The following is an 18794-nucleotide window of genomic DNA, read 5'->3' on the forward strand; positions in this document are numbered from 1 at the left end:
TTTTCTAAAATGCAACAGAATTTGTGACGATCTTGTTCAAGTTATATTATGAAGAGCTCTTCAACATTAAACAAAAATTATCAATTTGAGACAGTGAATCCCTCTTTAAAAATAATTGGAAATCAAATTTGTAATTAAGACTTAGTTAATTTCTCTGTGCCTGTTGTAAATTTATTTTCACATTTTGAAAGATGTTAATATTTCTGTATTCTCAGATGAGTGAGTTGGCTGAAGCTCGAACTCACTTAAGCCTTTGCTTCCTTTTGCTTAATGTTGTTTAGAGATGGCATACATCTTTCATTTCTTCCAAATAAAAATGTGGTGCCTTACCATCTAGATGACTATTATTTTGTTCTTGTGAGAGAAAGATATAAATATATGTATAAATGATATATGATGTATACAACATGCTTATATGTACAAAATTAAATTTTCCAAATTTTAACCCAATATCAGAACAATATATTTTTTTCATTTAATATTATTTTTATTGAATATTGTATTGCTGTTTAATACCTTTGATAGGTTTCTTTCTTTTTCTGCTTTATGTATTTTCTTTTTTATTTTTTTTAATTATACTTTAAGTTCTAGGGTACATGTGCACAATGTGCAGGTTTGTTACATATGTATACATGTACCATGTTGGTGTGCTGCACCCATTAACTCGTCATTTATATTAGGTATATCTCCTAATGTTATCCCTCCCCTGTCCCCCCTCCCACAATAGGACCCGGTGCGTGATGTTCCCCTTCCTGTGTCCAAGTGATCTCATTGTTCAATTCCCACCTATAAGTGAGAACATGCAGTATTTGGTTTTCTGTTCTTGCGATAGTTTGCTGAGAATGATGGTTTCCAGCTGCATCCATGTCCCTACAAAGGACACAAACTCATCCTTTTTTATGGCTGCATAGTATTCCATGGTATATATGTGCCACATTTTCTTAATTCAGTCCAAGTGATGAGGAGCATTTTTCATGTGTCTGTTGGCTGTATAAATGTCCTCTTTTGAGAAGTGTCTGTTCATATCCTTTGCCCACTTTTTGATGGGGTTGTTTGTTTTTTTCTTGTAAATTTGATTGAGTTCTTTATAGGTTCTAGGTATTAGCCCTTTGTCAGATGAGTAGTTTGCAAAAAGTTTCTCCCATTCTGTAGGTTGTCTGTTCACTTTGATGGTAGTTTATTTTGCTGTGCAGAAGCTCTTTAGTTTAATTAGATCCCATTTGCCAATTTTGGCTTTTGTTGCCATTGCTTTTGGCGTTTTAGCCATGAAGTCCTTGCCCATGCCTATGTCCTAAATGTTATTACCTAGGTTTTCTTCTAGGGTTTTTATGGTTTTGGGTCTAACATTTAAGTCTCTAATCCATCTTGAATTAATTTTCATATAAGGAGTAAGGAAAGGATCCAGTTTCAGCTTTCTACTTATGGCTAGCCAATTTTCCCAGCACCATTTATTAAATAGGGAATCCTTTCCCTATTTCTTGTATTTTCTTCTTAATACAAGAAGAAAAAGTGGTTAGTTAGTTTATAAATGGTATCTATTCACAATCTTTGTGAATAGTTTACAAAAAGTGGCCTCAGTTTATAAATGGTATCTATTCACAATCTTTGCAATGTTACTTTGTAGCTGCAACTAATAAAGGAGTGGTATCTATTCTCTGCACTATAAATTGGAGCTGGCTTTGTGACTTGATTTAAAAATATAATAGGAGAGAATTGTTGTTCTGCCATTTTTAGCCCAGTTTCAAAAGGTCTTTTTAGTTTTCACTTACTCTCTGAGAGTCCTGCTGTCACATGTTAACCTGCTTAAAGAAGCCAGTGCTAGTCTGCTGCATTATGAGGCAATGTTGATATGACAGCTTATACTAACTGATACTAGCCAAAGAGACAACCAACTACTACACATGTGACGTAGCTATCTTACAGTAGATATGCCCAGTTGACACATTATATGCATGAGTGATGCCAGTCAAGATGATCTGAGCCTGAAAAAGCTGAACAGAACAACTCAGTTGACCAATAGATTCCCAAGTAATAGTAAATTCTTATTTTTATAACTTTGTAAGTTTTGTGACTGATTTTTACAATTGGTATGATTTATCTAGTTACTTTTAGATCAAAATCAACCTTTTAAACAACTTTTGGTTAAAAGGGTAATAATATGTGATAGAACTGGTACCTTATTTGGTACTCATTTTTTCAAGACTGTTGTAGGAAATTATTTGTTTCACAAAAAATGTTAATTTTATTATTTTTTTAAAAAATTTACTTTAGAATTATATTTGGCTCAGGTTCTCAGAGGGAATCTATAATAAACTAAGTTTGCTGGAAACTAAAGATGAAATTCTTCATTCCAGTTTAAAGATTTTGAGTTTTATTCTGTGAAGAATGGAGAGGAGGGATGTATAAAGGCCACAGGAAATATAATAATTGATGAAGGGATAGATACTGTTGCAAATATCTTAGTGCTTCTTAATTATATTTCAGTGAGACATGTGTTTCTATCTGTAGATTATATCTTCACAAGAAAAACACCAGAATCAATGTTTTCATGCTATTCCTATGATTAGTGTAAATGTTAAAGTATATCCAGTAATATAATTAATACAATTATCAAAGTTCAGAAATGGAAAAAAGCATATAACTCATCTCCTTTATTTTGCAGATGGTGAATTTTTCTTCAGATATAAAGTAATTTGTGTTAAGTCCACATAGCTATTTAGAGGGAAAGTTATAACTAAGACTAAGGATACATATTCTTCACCCAATGTTCTCTCTCTATATAAATAAAATGTGTTAAAAGAGTGACTCTAGGTAAAGTAAATCCATGACCAAAAAGTTAAAAATGTATCTTTGGTTAGTTAATTAAACCAAATTCAAATCTGCAAGTAAAACCTTAATAAGATAAAGCCTCTTTAAATTTTTAAATTTCTCTTGTATGAGTGGAATTTATAGTTAGAAAATTAATTCACATTCCACAATAATTCTGAGATCTGAGAAAAATGTGCTCAGAATTATTTTATTAAATACCATACATTACTCTATTTAGACTATTTATATTAGTTGTATGAATTTCCTTTCCCAATAGTTTATTTCTTATCACTCCAATCTTCTTTGCCTGTGCAAACATTGACTTTGATATGTCACAATCATTCTCAAATTGTCAGGGTTTTTTTTTTTTTAATTTTTGTGATTTTATCTAAATTTTCTATATAGTTCCATTATTATAATGTCTAGTTATTGATTGATTATATCTAATGAGTGCACTACCTCATTATGTAGCAGAGTCTGTACCAGCTGATGTTTGATCAGTACTCACAGATTTAGTAAAGCAATGACTATTGACTGCATACATTGTTTTCACCAGTGATCCAGATTAAATAATGCAATAGTGGTTTCTGTCAATTGAGAACAAGCAAAAGACTTTTGCACTTAAATTGTATTTTTTATGTACCATGCCAAAGTTGTAAAGCTCCTATTTGTGGAATGAGACATCATATCATAGTTTAAGTTACTTTAATCAGTTCAGCATGCTCATGATACAAACCTCAGTGACCTAAGAATTTCATCAGAGGAGGTAGAAGGAAGGACGTAAAGATGAAAAATGAACTTGGAAAGAGGAAATTGGCAATTTGGAATTGATGAAAGTTGAAACTTAAGAGAGTAATTCAGTCAATGTTCAGGTGCACAGAAGTCTACCCTATCCACAAGTGATATATTCTAACACCACAGTGGATACCTGAAGCCACAGATAGCACTGAACTCAATGTAGTACAGGATTTTTTTTTTGCTATGTACACACACATATGATAAAGTTTATTTTATAAATTAGGCACAATAAAACATTAAAAATCATTAATAATAAAATACAAAAATTGTACTCAGAATGACATGCAATTAAAAACTTATAAATTGTTCATTTCTGGAATTTTTTATTTAATGTATTTTAACTGCAGTTGACTGCAGGTTACTGAAATTACAAAAGCAAAACTTCAGATAATGGGAGACTGCTATATACAGAATACACAAATAGGGTATTCCAGGGGAAATGGTGCACCAACTCAAAATTCCCTTCAAGAAATGAAGTGTTTTGTTTGTTTGTTTGTTTGTTTTTTTGGAGGTGGCTACATGAGTAAAAGTTTGAAATGAAAGTAAGAGTTAACCTGAAATGGTATGAGGGTTGAAGTAAGATAATATTCCAGGCAGCGTTGCTGTAACAAACTAGGAACTCCATGAGACACCACCAAAAACTCGTATTAGGAAATCACTTAACAATTAACCGAGACTTAGTTAAAACACAACAACTACCAAGAATGTTTTCAAAAATACTACGTGATGAAACAATGTAGAAGGCCTTGTGTACTATCTAATAAAGAATTTGTGTGTTTGTGTGTTAAGTACTGTTCTAAAAGTTTTTGCTATTTTACTACTACCTGCCCAAATAAATAACTAAAGAAAATCTACAATATCTTGACAGAACATATCTGCAGAAATTACTTACCCTGTTGCTTTAAACTTTGAAGTAGTTTATGAATTTGAAGTTAACAAAATTGATTTTATTACTACCTTTAATGTCTCATGGTATCCTTTATTTCTAAGTATTCCTGAAGCTTAGAGCAATTGCAATTTTTCACATACTTCACATAAGAAGACATGAATTTATTCTCATGAGAGCTTGTCTAATGCTTCTACTCATGTCAGTAGAATTGCCTTTAGGCTATGATAAGTACATTTATTTTTGGTTTTTTACACTGATGATAGTTATATTAGCCTCCTTCAGTTTTAACAAGGAGTTATTGTCCAGAAGTTTGAAAGCAACTGAAATTGCAGAAGTCCATAATTAATTACTGAGACAAATAGGTCTTTACTGTTCAAGTAAATTTGTAATTTTAGAATTACAGAAATTAAAACTCCTCAAGCCACACAGCAAAACTGAGCCAGGAAACAAACCACTGCTGTATTCAGGAGGCAGTAATATCAGTAACAGCAACAGGTTGAAGGTGATCAATCTGGTAAAGGATCCCTACTAATATGGTTTGGCTCTGTGTTCCTACCCAAATCTCATGTGCTGTGGTAATTCCTAGTGTTGTTGGAGGAAGGGGTGAGGTGATTGAATCATGGGAGAGGACTTCCCCTTGCTGTTGTGATGAGAGCTGTCAGATCTGATTGTTTGGAAGTATGTAGCACCTCCCACTTCCCTCGTTCTCTTTCCTGCAGGCCATGTGAAGATGTAGCATCTTCCCTCTCACCTTCTGTCATGATTGTAAGATTCCTGAGGCCTCCCCAGAAGCCAAAGCCTATACAGCCCACAGAACCATGAGCCCATTAAATATCTTTCCTTTATGAATAACCCAGTCTTCGGTATGCCTTTTTAGTAGTGTTAGAATGAACTAATACACCTGCCATAAAAATGTTGCTTTTTCTCTACCTCTTTTCCATTTAGGTTAATATGAAATAAATTTTGAAAATGTATCTGACTGGAAGAGTACGAATAATGTCTGAAATTCTAGCTGTAAGGAGTTTTGGGAAAATATTGCTTATAAACACTTCATCTTCTAAATTATAGGAAGGTGTTCTAGGAGGGCTGTAATATCAGTATCGATGAGCCCATACAGCATCTCTCTGGGACTAACATTTATTCAATTTCCATATATATGCCCTCCCTCTGTATTTAAGCTTCTTGATGAAAACGGTAACAAAAATAAGCACATACAATACCATGTTGTTATAGACTTTATAAATGAAAACAGACCTCCAGATGTTTTATAAGTCATTATATCCTTTTAAGTGATTTTTCTTATGGTTCAGCCATAATCTTGTTTGGATGATCTATAATCTCACCACTAAATTCTAATTTTAACACCACCAGCAAATATGATTGAAAAATAGCTTAGTGGGGCAAGTTAGATCAAAAAATTGAAAATCTTAGTCAATATAAATATATACATAAAAAATCAAGGAAGAAATTATTGATACTTACGTCAGTCTTCATTCCTTTCCTTCATCTGCATGTTACTTTTCCCCTCAACCAGCATTTTAAGCTTATTATTCAACCCCTGGAGCAACACAAATCTTTCCTTTTTCAGTACTTGGTGGTCCTGCATGCATCACATTACTGTTATTCTCTATTAACATCTATGAGGGGACATTGGTAACTGAAGTAATTATATTCAGTTTCAGGATTAATTCAGTTCCAGAGATATATTTCCATTTCCATGTTAGCAACTATACCATTCTAATTCCTTGATAATCAAGACTAATTTTACAAGCAACCCCCCATTTTGCCTGTTCCATTATGATCATATGGTGTCTAAATGGCCACATGACCATATCAACAGCTCCTTTAATGTAACCATTGTTGTATACCCAGTGTGATTGTCACTCCCTTGGGGGCCAAGTCCTCCAAACAAGCAAGGTCCAAAACAATGGAGATGGAAAACTGAAAAAGTATCCAAATAGCTCATTAGATGTAATAGTGTTAGATATCTTCCTCATTTCCTTGGCTCATTATTTATCCTTGAATTTCCAGTTTTAACAAAGTATTTTTATTAATAGTTAATCAAAATAAGCTACAATAGATTCATCAAATTCCTTTTTGTGCTTTAAATTTGGCCATGTTCTGAGTTAGGGTGGTATGAAACGTGTGCAGTGAATAGAGTCATCAGTTTACAACATGGCTAAGTCAGTAGGACACTAACAGTAACTCATTCCTCTTTACCTGATGTTTTAAAAACATAACATATCTAAAGTCCCTCTTTCAAGGACAGCATGCATAATGCACACAGATAAAATAATGTATACTTGAATATTCAGGGACAGGGACAGACAACTGCATTTGGTCAGGGGTAGCTTTGAGACAATCAGATGTTTTTGCCCCTAGTGGTCAAGTAGTATATCAGATATTTGTGATATGATTCATGCCACAATCTGATGGAGAAATTAAAACACAAGACAGGTGACCAGTAAGAAATATGAGAAATCATTAGATGAAAATATGATGCAAAAGTATTTGTGCAAAAATACAAAATTTTAGAATAGATGCAAAAATGTTTGTGTGAAATAGAGTCTGACTAGTCCTGCAATCCAACATGTAGAGGGTAGTCAATATTTTTATGACGTTGATGTTGCCTTAAATTCTTGTGTGTGTGTGTGTGTGTGTGTGTGTGTGTGTGTGTGTTTTCCTTTTTTATTTGGCAAATGCTAGAAGTAGAATGAATTATGTAGTCATCTGTCACCTGTATATCATATTTTCATGTGTTGATTTGTCATCCATATATCAGCTATCAATGTAATTTTTGTTTAAATATTTTCTCCACTTTGTGTCGATTTTTTTCGTTTGGATTTTCCTTTTTATATTGAGTTGTGAGAATTCCTTTTTATATTTTCAATACAAGTTCTTTGTTAAATATGTGATTTGCAAATATATTGACTTACATGTGGTATATTCATTCACTCCATAGGGAACGAAAAGGCATTTAAAAGTTTGTGGATGATGACTATTTATTAATGGTTTATTTTATTGATTTTGCTTTTGGTGTCATATCTAAGAAAATGTTGCCTAAATCAAGACTACACATATTTTCTCATCTGTTTACTTCAAGAAGATAATTTTGTAGGAAATTCACATGTCATTAATATTGTGTGTTTCAGCTTTAGAGTAGGGGCTGGTGTGCTAATTTCTTTTTCTCAATGTTTCTACTCTACTCTTAGCTTTAAGTTTTTTCATGAAAGTTAGTGCCTCAGAGAGTATCTTTTTCATATTGTTGTCACTTGTTTAGTAAACTGTTCTTGCTTGCACTTGCTGGCTAGCCTGTTGGTGGGTGCAGCACGTTTAGTTAGCTAGTTTGTATGTTTATTTTTGAGACAGAGTCTCACTTGTCACCCAGGCTGGAGTGCAGTGGGTCGATCACAGTTCACTGCTGCTTTGACTTCCTGGGGTCAAGTCATCCTCCCACCTCAGCCTCCCGAGTAACTGGAACTACAGGTGCATACCAGCCTGCTGACTAATTTTTGTATTTTTGTTAGAGACAGGGTTTCATGATGTTGCTCAGGCTGGTCTTGAACAGCTGGGCTAAAGTGATCGGCCCACCCAAGCCTCCCAAAGTTCTGGGATTACATGCATGAGCCACCATGCCAGGCCAGGAGTTCTTGACTATCTTGAACAAACCTCAGTCTTGTACACTCCCTGTTGCCTTTAGACACTCTCAGTTGGTTTTTAACCACCCTAGCTGTTGAGTATCCCTTATGATTGGGACTCAGGACTTTTTGTGTACTTCCTCTTAGGGTGAGTTTTTTCCCCTTTCCTCCTGCAGCAACCAGTCTTCACTTGTGTCCCGGAAGCAACAGAGTTTGTTAACTTTCCTCAGAAACTTAACACCTTAGATGCCTGGAATCCCAGCACTTTGGGAGGCCGATGCTGGAGGATCACTTGAGGGCAGAAGTTCAAGACCAGCCTGGTCAACAAGGGGAAACTCCGTCTCCACTAAAAATATAAAAATTAGCTGAGTGTGGTGGCGGGTGCCTGTAATCTCAGGTACTTGGGAGGCTGAGGCAGGAGAATTGTTGGAACTGGGGAGGTGGAAGTTGCAGTGAGCCAAGATTGTGCCATTGCACTCCCAGCTCAGGTAACAACAGTGAGACTCGGTCTCAAAAAAAATTAATTAATTAATTAAAAATTAGCTGGGTGTGGTAGCATGCATTTGTAGTCCCAGACACTTGGGAGGCTGAGGCACAAGAATGGCTTAAACCCCAGAGGTAGAGGTTGCAGTCAGTGGAGATCATGCCACTGTACTCCAGCCTGGGTGACAGAGTGAGACTCTGTCTCATAAATAAATAAATAAATAGAAACTTAACACCTGTAAGGTACATGGATGTGCTTTGGTCAACGAATAGGCTGAGGCAGACATCCAGGCCAGAGTGACTCAGCAAGTTTAGGGCCCAGGCGCATACTCTCATTGTTATATAAACTGTTTGTGTAAGCTCATACTTAGCTCTGAGCCACTATTGTTTGAAAAAGGTATAACTGCCCTGCTGACACTGTACAAACTTGTGCTCTCATGCCCAGAGAGAGAGAGAGAGAGAGAGAATAATGCTATTGACCCCTATAATGGAGAGCCTGTCACCTTGAAGGCAGGCAGAGTGGCACCAGGAACCGATTTGTGCCCAGAAGGAAAGAGTTAAGCTGCTAATTCTGTAAGGGAGAGCTGACCTTGTAGGCGAGTCATACAGCTGTGTGTGGGAGCAGCAGGAGCCACAGAGTTAGAGCCAGAGCAGGCTGCTGACACAGAGAACAGTGTGAGAGAGCTGCTGATGAGAGAGCTGCTGAATAAAGCCATATTCACCTGCCTATAGCCACTGTGCGTTCTTTCAAATCTTCACTGCCCATTCACCCACTCTCCTTGGACCACAGCATGGGCCCAACCTGACACTGGGTCTGACAACACCTTAGTTCTGTAGGAGAGAAGAATCACCATCAAAGTGTCTGCTGTTTTCCACAATGGCAACCGCTCCCCTCTTCCTTGCCTGCTCTAGCTGGGACAATTTTATCATCTCCTGCCTTGTTCTTAGTCTTTCACTTGAGTCCTAGTGAAGATTACTGAAGAGTGTTGAGCAGATTCATCCATCCCCTTATATTTGGGTTTCTGTACTCGAAGGCTAACCAATACCCAAACTTTAGCAATTTGTTAAAAATTTAACCTACTGCTTCTGAATCACTTGCATGGTGATTCTGGCAAATGGAAGCCGGTGCTTGCAACCCTATTCTTGGAAAGTCTTCCTTTTTTTAGATTTCGGAATAACAACTTGCCTTGCAAATCAACTCTCTGTTGGCTTCCGAGAGAGTTGTGATTTTGTAGATCTTGTTTATTCGTTTTGTTAAATGAAGTGCTGTTCTTTACAGCTTTCTATATTCTAATTGTTGGCTCCTTCAACTGAAGAACTTAGCAAATAGTTAAATAACACAAATTTTATATCGATTTCTTCAAATAATTCAAGTAAAAAAATCAGTTAATTCCAATAACAGTTTAAATTTTTATCCAACTTATGGACTCAGAAAAAAGCCCATGAAATGTAATTTTGTCTCATGTGAAACATATGATATTATTGCTGTTATAAATAGTGTTAAAAGACTTTACATTAAACATAAATGTATTTGGAGTTTTTTGGTTATAACACTACAAACTGATAAAATACATTATATGATTATAAAGTATGTTCTTTCTAAGGAAAGAACTTACAGACTAAAGAAGCATGTATTAACTGTGGTGAAATTAGAAGTCATTTGCATCAAAAATCATTGAAATTTTTACATAATCAAAATAGGCTTTTAAAGTAACCAAATATTGTAAAATTATGTTGATATCACACAGATTAATTTAACTATGTCTTTTTTAAATGAAGGTGATATTAGGAACAAAAAGAAATGTTAACATTACAGCATGTTATTTCTTTATCTGTTAGCTTTATCAGTTGAATACTGTGAATGCCTGAGATATTGAAGAACGAAATCAGATATCAGCAAATGCATCACAAAATTGCATTATAATTTTAAATAAGTATTTCATTTATCAAAGGTAGTTGAAAAATCTCTACAAAATTCAGTCAGATGAGCACTAAAATGTTAACATGTGAAGTTTTTATCAAATTGCAGTATTTAAAAAAAACAAAACATTTGAAACATATTGCTAAAGATGTGGAAACATATTGCTAAAAATAAAACAAGAGAGTAAATTGAACAAATTAAACAATGAGAGCTGAAAAATTACAAAAGTTTCTATTTTGAAATTATGTAACTATATTTTGAAATATTTAGACTTGTGGAAAGAAAATTTTAGGGAACCCCAATTTAGAACTAAACTAATTTATAATTAGCTCCAGAATTTACTGATATTGAACATGCTTATGATTTTGCAGCAGCTTGATTTGGTGAATGATTCAAAGAAATCATAGAAACAAATTATTTGTTGAGTTTTGTCTTCTAAAATATTTTTAAAAGAAGAAGCAAGTGTTTGCTAAAATACCCAAATATAAACTTTTCACATTTTTATATTAAAAATAATAAAAGTTAGATTATTCTCCACTCTGCAGAATTACTATGAATTTACTTGGTATTTCAGCATATGTAGACAGAGCATAATGTCAATTAAAAATATTTTGTTGTTTTAAATATTATTAAAATAGAAAAGTCAATGGAGGTTTCAATATTTTGAAATTAACAAAAATTACAATGTGTAAGTCTATTTCAGGCTATCTCCTTAAAATAGTAAACATAGACTATATAAAGGCATCCTTCAAATACACAGCAGTGGCAAAATGTCAAATAAAAACATGATATAACAATTTCATTTTAACATGTGAATATATACTGAGTATTTTTTCTTATTTTTAAATTGTTCAGTTAATCAAATTAGAAAGCACTGTCTTGTTTTGTTTATAGTGTTTTTAATTGCTTTTTTGTTTTATTTTAGGAAGCATTTCAATTCTGAAAGTGGTGTTTAGTAGAACAATTCCATATGTTTGCCAAAATAATAAAATCACTTTTGCAGAGTAAAGAGTGCACAAATTATGTAACTTAAATTATTTTTAGCTTCTCATTTCTCTCTAAAAATTTCTGGGTTTGAAAAATTAACTTCACAGTGAAACTACTTATAGTATTACTGGATAGAAAGAAATTATTTTATTACATCACAAGCCAAAACTGTTACAGAAGATACAGGAGAACAGGGTAGCTAAGGATGTGAATGGAATAGAAGGCAGATATGTCTCAATTTTCAGTACCTCTAAAATCACAAAGAATGTGTCGTTGCCATGGAACCTGTCATGTAGCCCAGCAGGAATTTTATTTTTTGACTAAAAAATGTAGTTATGTAGTTAAAAAAATTCACATGGTCATTAGTGAATGATTTTGGGGGTTCATAATTTTCATAATCATAATCTAGATGTCAAATTTATAATCTTTTATTTTAGATATCTATTAAACAGTAGTGGACTAGATAATATTTTGTGTATAGCAGATATAGTTTTAAATCAAATTATCCAGTTAGTAGACGTGTAATTCTCATATTTTTATTCATTTTTTTAAAAGTAAGGAAACAGAGGCTCATGATATTCAAGTAATTTACCTAATTTTAACAGGCTGTGGAACAAAGTTCATATCTTAGCACTCATAACCTCCTGAGTCTTTACCATAGTCTCACACCATCTTTCCATTCATGTGTTTTGTTTTCACTCTGGGATTTCAAGGCAAATAATTTTCTAGGACAGAGTTATTTATATAATTTACCTTGGATAACATTTCATTTATTTATTATATGTTTATGTGTATTTGCACATGTGTAATTTGAAGATTTAGAGGCAACCTATTCTGAACAAACAACAAAACCTGTTCAGATATAATCTAGACCATGATAAAAGGATAAAAATGAGCCAGATTAGGGAAAAGAAAAGGCTTAAAGAAAAAAAGCCATAAGAAATAATTAATTTAAAAGAAATGCCACAATTATAAGAATAATTTTGCCAAAATAAGAACTCATTTGTAAGTTGAAAATTAATTTAATTGAAAGCCATCTATAATAAGCAGAGTTAACATAATCAGTGCTTTAAGTATCTTTATGGATGAAAAAGGGAGTAAGAATATAAGGAAAATATAAATTGAATATTGTTTAATGTGTGTAAATTTTTTGAAAATAATTTTTTATCAAAAAGCTTTATTCATAAGGTACTATTAGATTGTGATTAAACAGTTAATCTGAGAGAGGCTTTATAATCTTAGTCAACAGTATATAATATGCCTACATGATTATTAAATTAAAAATCTTTGAAAAAGTAATGAATTATCATATGGATATTTTGTAAGACAATTTAACTGCTCTTTAAATTTAAAATTAGTGGTAATGAAAGGAGTGTTATGTGTTTCTTTGATAAGTAAGCACTAAAGCAGTAAGTAAGGACTCTAATATGTATACTATGTTACCAATGACTTTACTGAAAATGAATCACTTTATTTACAAATTCAAACCTGGATCTTAAAAGGCAGGTAATCAGATTCAGTGTTGGGCAGACCTATGTGCACCTGTTTTCTACAAAACCACACTATAAAATTTCAACACTATATTATATCGTGGAGTACATTTATTTTTCTCCAAAAATAATCTGCAAAGCACCAAGCATCATCTTAAGAATGCAAAATATAACTCTTGCCAAATAAGCCATGCAGCATATAATGTAGGGTTTGTGAAACATAAAACATTAACTGAAAAGCTTTATAATGAGAGATGACTGCATTTATAGCAAACATCAATCTACAAAAAATGAGATTTAAGAAATGTGTAGACAGGTGTGATGGCTGACTTGATAAACAGCAGCTGTGATCTGTGTGCAGTTTCTAAGTGGAAGATTAAATAAAGAATTTTCAGTTGTTACATTTCTAGCTTTTGGTCTGTACACTAATTTAAATATAGTGATGATTTGACAATATTGTTGAGTCAGGTATTTCTTGATTAGCCATGATAATTGGCTGTAGAAGTCACACTAATAAAAGTCATAGAGAATATTCAAAATAAGCCAGAAATTTCAACCACCTCCCTTAAGAAAGGTTTTCATTTTGCTATAAGAACCAAGTAAAATAATACATTAATTAATTATTAAAAACAAAATGCTAATTAATAACAAAGTATACCCAAAATTGAGATCAATAGGGAAAACAAATCTAAAATGTGTCAGTCAATAACTAGCATTTGGGGTATGTTTATCATATACCAGACACTGCACTAAATTCTTTCGATGGATTACCTCATTTAATTCACAAAACAATACCATGAGGCAAATATTATTACAAGCACCAGCAGGGAGACTGAAGCTTAGAATACATGAAACTATATTCAAGGCCATATAAATAATGGCCAAGGTTAATATCCAGGTAGAGTATGATTTCACAATGCTGCACTCTTAACCCCTGCTTTCTATTGTTCTCTCAGGTTTTTAATATGGGGGAGGAGCAGGGACCACACAAATCAGAGATACAATGATGACTGTGTTTAATAAGAATGCCAGACTGGGCTGGGTGCAGTGGCTCATGCCTGTAATCCCATCACTTTGGGAGGCTGAGGCAGGTGGATCACAAGGTTAGGAGTTTGAGACCAGCCTGGCCAATATGGTGAAACCCCATCTCTACTAAAAATACAAAAATTAGCTGGCCATAGTAGCGGGTGCCTGTAGTTCCAGCTACTTGGGAGGCTGAGGCAAGAGAATGGATCGCTTGAACCCAGGAGGCAGAGGTTGCATTGAACAGAGATCGCTCCACTGCCCTCTAGTCTGGGCAACAGAGCAAGACTTCATCTCAAAGAAAAAAAAAAAAAAAAAAAAAAGAATGCCAGGCCGTATCCATGTCTCATTTAGTTACATTGAGGCCAAATTTATTATTTGATCTCATCACATTCTAGACACAGGGCCTTTCAGAAAAACTCTTCCTCCAAAATATCTCTCCTATGAAATAAAGAAAATATGCTTACATGGCTCTGGAATACACACACATACAATTAAATTAGTAAAAACACTACTCCAAAGGTGAGATAAAATTGGATAGTAATAGTGTGGAGAGAATTTTTAGGTAGGAGGAGAAAACTTTTGCTATGAAAATTAGGGTTCACCTTGTAAAATGAGGATATTAATAGTACTAACTTAGAATTTAAAGAATAAAATGAGATATTATATATAAAGATTACTTATAAATGAGATGATTTTATAATTTTAGACATTTTTAAGTATTGACGGTTTTTCTACCTCTCAAATATTTCTTTAAAACCTTGACCAAATGAAGACTTTTTAAATATTTTATTTTATTTCAGGAAAAAATGCAAACAAGGACTATCTACAAATAAAAGTTGTTCTTAGAAAACAATAATACACTGCCTTTTAATTTTTACTGAAGTATTATGAGGGTAAATAGATTCATAGAAATAATTTTTATAAAAATAATACTTATGCATTCAATGAGATACATTTTTCATTATATTTTAATTTACTGTGATATTTAAGACAATATTTTGGTCTTAAAGTCTTAGAGTTACGGTCAGTACTATATGCACACCTGTGCTCATAAAGATGATCCCTGAATTGGATTGTCTTGATGTATCAGTTCAAAAGCTATACTATGCACATAAAAATCAAGACAGTAGAAGTGACATTCATCTTATTATTAATTTTATGTTTTAAAAGTACATGTGGCTACATCTCAAAAAGTCCATTTACATATGTTCACTTAATTAAGAAAAATTTATTCTAACATTGAAGCATTGCGATAATTCAAGTTTCAGTAAATTAAAATATTTAAATTTAAAGACACCTTTGTCAATATATTTAAATGTTTCTTCAAATATTTAGAGGTGACATTTAGCTAATACAATCTTAACTGTCAAGAATTCAGTCAAACAAATCAACCAAATCAGAATGAGTTTCTATCCAGAAAGTCATACTTCATTTTTCAAATTTAGAAAAATGTGCTAATGCATGCTTGTGTGGTAATTCTGTTTTCTGATTTCTAATTCCTATAGAAAGGCGAGGCTAGGACCTTGCCATGGGTTGCTGCCTGAATGTAGTAAAGTGCTGATGCCATCTGTGTTTCTTTCTGTTCTGTTTGCATTTTCTCTTGGGACTGTCTTCAGGTGTCATTATCAGGAGATAGAAGAAATGAGGTCACTAAATAAAAGCTGTTTTGACTTTGACCACGCTTTATAAAATATCTGCACATAGGAAAAAAAATATGCCATTTCGTTGCCCTTAATTGTGGTATATATGAAAGAGAGAGATTAAGGGATATTCCACAATTATGTATATTTTAAATTATTATTTGTTTAGCAATTTAGTACATTCACACCCCAGAAATCTATACCATGAAAAATTCCAAATGAGAAGCATGCCTCTTTCTTTTTTCTTTTTCTAAAGTTGGAATGCTTGAGAAGGCTTAGAATGTGAAGGAGATGCTCAGTGAACCTTGTCAACAGTTACAGACAGCTTCAGGAAAGGAAGTTTTAGGAAAAGTCTATATGGAAGCCAAAAGACCTGGAAAGTTATTTGTATGAAACTCCCTGTGCCTTTGTACCAACCTGACATGTGTCTATTTCTCAGGAGTGTGTGTGTCATAATTTAAAGTAGTTTGTATGATCCTGAGGTAGGAAGCAGAACACTAATCTGTAGGCTGGGCTTGGACGCTGGACCAAATTGAGGACTAGTCAAAAACAGTTTAAGGCAGAAGTATCTCCCCATAAGACACTCCCATCAGTGTGCTATGTCAATTTACCATTGCCATGGCATCACCCAGAAGTTACTGCTTCTTCCATGGCAATAACTGGACAACCTGGAAGTTAACATCCTCCTTCTAGAAACTTCTTCATAAACTGCCCCCTAATTTGGAGAAATGAATTCAGAACTGCCTCAGGGTTGCTCCTCTGAGCACACTGCCTGTAGGGTAGCCATGCTCTTCAAGAAATTGTACTGCTGCTGTACACCAGCTCGCCCTTGTCTTTTTCCTAGCTGAAGACAAGAAGCCGCCTGGGCTAGGCCACAATCTGGATGCTTGCCTGCCCTGCATCCATCCTATACTGACCTCTGAATAATGTAAAGTGAAGAATGAAAGTATAAATATACAACTAAGCTCAGCTGGTTCACTAGAAGTTTTGTTCTTGAATTCTCTTCAATGTAACTTAGGGCAATGCTGTTAATAATTAAAAAATGGATTATAATTTTGGGCCAAAAAATCAAGGTTTTAAAAACACTCTTCAATACTAGCTTAGTATGTATTTTATTGCTTTCTGAAAATTGTTAATTTGTTTCAAAATAATTAGATTCAAATGGAATATAAACTGCAGTTTTCACATGAATTCAGATTATACTTGGTTTCAAGAAGTCAAGCTACATCAATAGTAATAGAAGTTTTTCTGGAAAAAATGTACTGTGTCAATATATGAATCTTTGTTTTTCATGAAATCAGAGAAATGAATGTAACTATTTATGTAGAGCTACAAAGAGGGATATGTGTCATAATTTATAATTGAAGTAGTGTTCACAAATGTATTAAATACCTAGCCAGTCATAAAAGCATAGAAATTTGTTTGAGTGAATAGAGAGGCCTTTGCCCAGTATCCTTATGTATGTTTTATCTTGTTACACCAAAATAAATTTAAGAGCACACATATTATTGTAACCACCCTCTTTTTTTGGAGCAAATTTTGAATTGTCAAGAAAAATGTAACATGCTTGACATCGTAACACCGAGGAAAAATGTAAAAGGTATATTCATTATAATTTTCATTTCAACAGAAATCTAGTACAAACTAACAAAACAATAACAAGTACAGTATCAGCGAAAACATAAATCCCAAGGGTTTGTTTCTAAATGTAGTATAGTTTATGTTTACCTGGTTTTAATTTATTTTGATGTTATTTTTCTGGTCACTCATGAAAATATTATAGTAATCACAACATCTGATTTAAAACTGAAATCACATTTAAATTATTCATAAAATATAGTTTTACATTCTTTTGAAAGATAATCAAGTTTTAATGCCACTTGAAATGTCTTCCTGTCCCTTAAGTAATCTCAGTATCTATTGCAACTGTTTCTGACTAACAATGGAACAGCAAAATGAATGTTGTAGTGCTGGTTTGATGAAGATGTAGCAGAAAAATTGGAGATTATTTCCAACAAGAAAAATACTCGTAAACACTACCTCATGGCTATAGGTATTTAATAGGTCCAATCTGTGAAATTTTTGAAGATTTTTCTCATAAAGAGATTAAATTATTTGTGCCTATATCTAATCTGTTTTTCATGTTGCAAGCATTATTGTTTCTTCAGTGCAGATAGTTTTCCCACAGAGAGGTGCATAAGATGACCTCTAAATTATGTAAAATATTGTTTTCTCTTAATCAGTTCTATTTAAAATGTGGTTTGGGTTGGAAATTACTTGAAAACTTTTTAAATAAAATTAGTTCTTCTGAGAATTTTGCATGGAAATTGTTAGAACAACGAAAACTAAAAATATATGATACAATAAAGTTAATACTGATTATTTGCTAATCCATTTGTCCAAAGAAAGAACATATTATTTTCTCTAACTTTATAATGGATTAAATAAATTTTTATGCTTTCTTACTTTGCAAACATGAGCTAGTGTATGAAGGTTTATTTTAATTTCAAAAGCAAAATAATATAAAGATTTTGTAGATTATTGTGATTTTAAACACATTTTACATGGGAAAAAGTTATATCCTTTATAGATTCTTTTCAGTTATATTGATTATTATAGTTTTCATTAGCTCCTTTTTCTTGATTTGCTGTCTTCAAATTTTTCAAATAGTTAAGTGACTTTGGTGAGTTAAGTGAATATGGCTTCTACTGTAACATAGAAATCTTGCCTGACTGCCCACTTTCCAAATTTCAGACTGAAGACTAAATCAACTCATGCCTGGTTAGGTCTTTTCCAAATATCAGACTTGCCAGTACATGTAATCAGGTGAACTAATTCCATAAAATAATATATTTTAAAATAAATTAATATATACTCATATATGTTATCATCTCTGTTTTTCTCAAGACCCCTGATTGATATAGAAGCTATAAATATTGCCTATTAAAATTTAATGTTTAATATATGAATTCATATGCATTATAATATTTTTTGTTGTTAATGTTATTTTTAAATTACTATAAGTCACAGGGGAAATATCATGTAGATTCTGTTTTTATACAAAAAGGACAAAGCCGGAGGCGTCACGCTACCTGACTTCAAACTATACTACAA

Source organism: Piliocolobus tephrosceles, chromosome 3, assembly GCF_002776525.5.
Source record: "Piliocolobus tephrosceles isolate RC106 chromosome 3, ASM277652v3, whole genome shotgun sequence".
NCBI lineage: Eukaryota > Metazoa > Chordata > Mammalia > Primates > Cercopithecidae > Piliocolobus > Piliocolobus tephrosceles.